Genomic DNA, 6221 nt, shown 5'->3' with positions numbered 1-6221 from the left:
TGACCAAACCATTTCAAAACACCCTCTTCTGCTCTCTCAACCACACTCTATTTATTACCACACATCTCTCTTACCCTATTGTTACTTACTCGATCAAACCACCTTACACCACATATTGTCCTCAAACATCTCATTTCCAACACGTCCATCCTCCTCCGCACAACTCTATCTATAGCCCACGCCTCGCAACCATATATCATTATTGGAGCCACTGTTCCTTCAAACATAACCGTTTTTGCTTTCCGAGATAATGTTCTCGCCTTCCACACATTTTTCAATGCTCCCAAAACCTTCGCCCCCTCCCCCACCCTGTGACTCACTTCCACTTCCATGGTTCCATCTGCTGCCAGATCCACTCCCAGATATCTAAAACACTTCACTTTCTCCAGTTTTTCTCCATTCAAAGTTACCTCCCAATTTACTTGTCCCTCAACCCTACTGTACCTTATATTCTTGTTCTTATTCACATTTACTCTCAGCTTTCTTCTATCACGCACTTTACCAAACTCAGTCACCAGCTTCTGCAGTTTCTCTCCCGAATCACCCACTAGCGCTGTATCATCAACGAACAACGACTTACTTACTTCCCAAGTTCTCTCATCCTCAACAGACTGCATACTTGCCCCTCTTTCCAAAACTCTTGCATTCACCTCCATAACAACCCCATCCATAAACAAATTGAACAACCATGGAGACATCACGCACCCCTACCGCAAACCGACGGTCACTGAGAACCAATCACTTTCCTCTCTTCCTACTCGTACATATGCCTTACATCCTCGATAAAAACTTTTCACTGCTTCTAACAACTTGCCTCCCACACCACATGTTCTTGATACCTTCCACAGAGCATCTCTATCAACTCTCTCATATGCCTTCTCCAGATCCATAAATGCTCCATACAAATCCATTTGCTTTTCTAAGTATTTCTCACATTCTTCAAAGCAAATACCTGATCCACACATCCTCTACCACTTCTGAAAGCACACTGATCTTCCCCAATCTGATGCTCTGTACATGCCTTCACGCTCTCAATCAATACCCTCCCATATAATTTCCCAGGAATGCTCAACAAACTTATACCTCTGTAATTTGAGCATTCACCTTTATCCCCTTTACTTTTGTACAATGGTACTATGCATGCACTCCACCAATCCTCAGGCACCTTACCATGAGTCATACAAACATTAGATATCCTTACCAACCAGTCAACAACACAGTCACCCCCTTCTTTAATAAATTCCACAGCAATACCATCCAAACCCGCTGCCTTGCTAGCTTTCATTTTCCGCAAAGCTTTTACTATCTCTTCTCTGTTTAACAAATCATTCTCCCTAACCCTCTCACTTCGCACACCACCTCGACCAAAACACCCTATATCTGCCATTCTATCATCAAGCACATTAAACAAACCTTCAAAATACTCACTCCATCTCCTTCTCACATCATCACTACTTGTTATCACCTCCTCATTTGCCCCCTTCACCGATGTTCCTATTTGTCCTCTTGTCTTACGTACTTTATTTACCTCCTTCCAAAACATTTTCTTAGTCTCCATAAAATCTGTTACTCTCTCACCCTGACTTTCATTTGCACTCTTTTTCACCTCTTGCACCTTTCTCTTGACCTCCTGCCTCTTTCTTTTATACATCTCCCAGTCATTTGCATTATTTCCCTGCAAAACTCGTTCAAATGCCTCTCTCTTCTCTTTCACTAATAATCTTACCTCTTCATCCCACCACTCACTACCCTTTCTAATCTGCCCACCTCACACGCTTCTCATGCCACACGCATCTTTTGCGCAAGCCATCACTGCTTCCCTAAATACATCCCATTCCTCCTCCACTCCCCTTACGTCATTTGCTCTCACCTTTTTCCATTCTGCACTCAGTCTCTCCTGGTATTTTCTCACACAAGTCTCCTTCCCAAGCTCACTTACTCTTCACCTCAACATTCTCTCTTCTTTTCTGGAAACCTCTACAAATCTTCGCCTTCGCCTCCACAAGATAATGATCAGACATCCCTCCAGTTGCACCTCTCAGTACATTAACATTCAAAAGTCTCTCTTTCGCGCGCTTATCAATTAACGCGTAATTCAATAATGCTCTCTGGCCATCTTTCCTACTTACATACGCATACTTATGTATATCTCTTTTTAAACCAGGTATTCCCAATCACCAGTCCTTTTTCAGCACATAAATCTACAAGCACTTCATTTCCATTTACAACGCTGAACACCCCATATACACCAATTATTCCCTCAACTGCCACGTTACTCGCCTTTCCATTCAAATCACCCATCACTGTAACCCGGTCTTGTGCATCGAAACTACTAACACACTCACTCAGCTGCTCCCAAAACACTTGCCTCTCATGATCTTTCTTCTCATGCCCAGATGTATATGCACGAATAATCACCCGTCTCTCTCCATCCACTTTCAGTTTTACCCATATCAATATAGAGTTTACTTTCTTACACTATCACATACTCCCACCACTCCTGTTTCAGGAGCAGTGCTACTCCTTCCCTTGCTCTTGTCCTCTCACCAACCCCTGACCTTACTCCCAAAACATTCCCAAACCACTCTTCCCCTTTACCCTTGAGCTTCATTTCACTCGGAGCCAAAACATCCAGGTTCCTGTTCTCAAACATACTACCTATCTCTCCTTTTTTCTCATCTTGGTCACATATGCACACATTTAGACACCCCAATCTGAGCCTTCGAGGAGGATGAGCACTCCCCGCGTGACTCCTTCTGTTTCCCTTTTTAGAAAGTTAAAATACAAGGAGGGGAAGTTTTCTAGCCCCCGCTCCCGTTGCAAAAGATCTTACCTTTATCTAAAACCTGAAAAACTTTAATGTTCTTTAGTGATACACGATGGTGTGATGTTCCCAAGACGGAAACCATCTTTGTTCCAGAATTCTTCTATTCTATTCTGGTAACTGAGGTTTCCAAAAGTAGAAACAAAATTTTAGAGCAAAATGTAGAAAACATTCGGAAACGTAATTCGTATCTAAAGAACAGGTTCTGCTGAGGGTTGACCCATGATATATAGTCTGAAATTCATACAAAATCCTTGAAATCTATTGATCCTCTTTCCCGTAACAAACCCTTGGTATCAGGCCCCATAGCAGCCACATCGTCGGCTAACTGGGCATTACCTGACGGAACTGTCGTTCTCCAGGTAAACCTTGTAATAGTCATGAGTTTTGCCAGGTATAATTGGTCACTGGAGGACAAAAGCAAAATGCTGTTGATGCATGTGTCTCGAAGCTTTTCCTCAACTCTCCGTGCTTTCTGAAGATACTCCGAGTGTTACCGGACTCTGCCTGATAGCGGTAAACACTGCGAATGAGAGGTCACCTTCGACGAAGCCAAATCATAGTCAGCTGATGAGGACATAGTTGGGACAGTCCTGCTTCAGAAGCCCACCTTATCCTGCTTCCACGTGGAGTGAAGCTACAAAGCTGCAGGAGAGTAATGATAGTGAACTTTGGGTCGTACAACTCACTCCGGGCGGGGTTCAGTGAGGCATAGAGACTTCATTCGAGTCCTTGTTAGCAGCAGACTCCCTTACAGACAGACGGAGGTTGACTGGCGAACACGACTACAGGCGAAGGAAACTGCAAGAGTTGAACATGGAAGTGAATCGTATTAAGTTTTTATGTGGGTTAAAAACATTCCTTGAGCATTTGTCGATGTTTTCAACATTTTTTCTCTCTCGAAGGACCAAATCAATGACATGTAAATACACTAGAATGTAATATTCAAATAACTTGCATTAATGCTGAAAGCGTCACTTTAACAGAATATAAAACTTTACGCTGAATAATCAGTTATGCGAAATAGAAAATGGGTGCAAATATACACGTGAAAGGGATCAAAAACTGTGATACCTCGTTCCTTTCAGACACTTCAAAAATGTTCTGTAATTGGCCATTAACAACTGTCGTTTCCATATCGTAGAGTAAGAGAAATATACGAGTAAAATGTCAAGAGCTGCAGAGGATATCGGGAACGATGCACTGCCATGGAAAAGGAGTTTTTGAGATCCTAGTGTAACAAATATATCTCAAATCCTTTGTTGATAATACCCTCAACCTAAATTACAGTTCGCGTCATTGACATGCCAACTTTAGTGACCTGATCGAGTAATTATATTGTACGTGACTTGCTAAAGAGAAATACGAAATCATATTGAACAAATTTTTTTTAACATCCTTGCCAATCGTGGTGGATCAGTGCTATACACGCCTGTCATTCATATGCTAGCCGTCATATAGTATAGTATTCTAAAGTGCGATATTTCTGCTAGACTACACAAGAGAATTAGGTTAAGAGTTTTATTCCAATACGTTGTTCTAAACAGGTAAAACAAAAGAACGAAATTAAAGTCAGCATAGGGCATGTAATTTCTTTGATAAAGTCTGCTTAAAAAATTAATGTGTGTTAGCCTTAAGGGAGGACTGCCAATCCTACGAAAGCTACATAGAACAATGATCAGATGTCAATATTTAGTGTTTAAGGAATAATTTGACAGTCTTACAAAAACATCTTGCAAACTTGCCAGTGTTCTTTCAGCTATGATCAAGTATCTTTCCACCTCTTCTCTAGTTTGAATTGTACTTCCACCACAAACTTCTAGGGTAGACAGTTATCTAGACATTTACTGTAAAGTTCTAATCCACATCTCCCTACCTGCAAGAAATCGGTTCCAAGCGATCTTGCCTATATACCAGCTACACAAAATTTTTCTATAGAAAATCAAATTTGTCCATCAAGGATGTTTTCTTAGCTTTTCGCCTTAGATCTCTCTTCACAGATATACCCTGGCGATTCTGTCACAGCTGTTGCCTTACGTAGCAGTGGCTTTATATAAAAATCATAGCACATGTGTAGGCTTTCAATCCCCCCAGTCCACACAATGAAAATATAATGGTTACGTTGTTTAAAAGGAGACACAAAAGTAAAATCTTTGTAGTGTTTATCAAAGACCATCCCCGTTCGTCCAGACCTTTCTGGCACTCGTTAAGAATTTAATTCCTTTACCGTGCCCATCATCCAGCTTTCAGTTTCGTCAATTCAAAATACTTTACACATCCACATCCCTAACTTCGCTTCAACTCTTTTCCCTCTAAATTGCCACGAATGACAGTTTCATCCGTAATTGCACTTAGAGCCTATGCAAACTCCATCGCCGATCACGTCTTCGTATCCAACACTTGCATATCAGCACTCATTGCAAAGTCACAAGATGCAAAAACTTTCATGCACTCTCAGGGACCATCGTCACAACTACAACTTATTGCTAACCTGTGCTTTTCTAACTTGCTACCCAACGAAGTTGCTACCAACACTAGCAATCCTTCATCCTTTCCCCACCACAGTAGACAACCACCCACTCCTACTCCCTAGTTACGTGGCCTACCACTTCCTCTTCTCCCTTGGTACATGGTCTACCGAACTGACCCAAATTTGGCCACCCTTAATGCCTCTGCAATCTTAGCACTATCTGCAAGTGACACTTCAATTTCCCACGTTTCCTACCTCTAAAATCAGAGTTCTTATTTTAGCTACGAGCATTTCGGACTTCAGATGGACCCTGGCAGTACGCGTACCTCTTACGTCAGTCATCCAGCACAGATTGCGATCCACGACTCAGATTTCCATCAGTTACTTGCAACATTTTAAAGGAACTTTATTGCTTTAAAGACCAAACATTCTTTATGCTATCGTAGTTACTACCACTATCTATGGGACATTACATATACCCATAAACTTGCAAGTGATAGATCAATATGGTCAGTAACTTTGCATTTCACTCTTAGTATTTCGGACGTAGTCTTCCACCGAATCTCGTGAAGTAACTAATTTACAGTATAAACTATTACTATAGGCTCTGTCATATTCGATTTATATAGTCTGTGCGACATTGAAATATTAAAAACATTCTTTTCCGATACTTAAAACATGTCCGTTTTGCCAAGTGTAATAATATTTTGGTTTGCCTTTGTGTACCCCAAAACTTACTTTCTGGCCACAAGACTGCCCAAAAGTTCCATTTTTTTCTTTACGTTTTTCACATGCGAAATACCTTACCGCAACCTCAAAGACACCAAACTTACCAAAAATTGACATCTCAACCTTTTCCTTGCACGTTATTACATTTCAGAAATTTCCTTTCTCTTCGAGGGTGAGGTTTTACGGGTCGACTTGAGA

This window comes from Panulirus ornatus, chromosome 52, assembly GCF_036320965.1.
Source record: "Panulirus ornatus isolate Po-2019 chromosome 52, ASM3632096v1, whole genome shotgun sequence".
Taxonomy (NCBI): domain Eukaryota; kingdom Metazoa; phylum Arthropoda; class Malacostraca; order Decapoda; family Palinuridae; genus Panulirus; species Panulirus ornatus.
The sequence above is the reverse complement of the archived record's forward strand: the minus strand, read 5'-3'. Positions refer to the sequence as shown.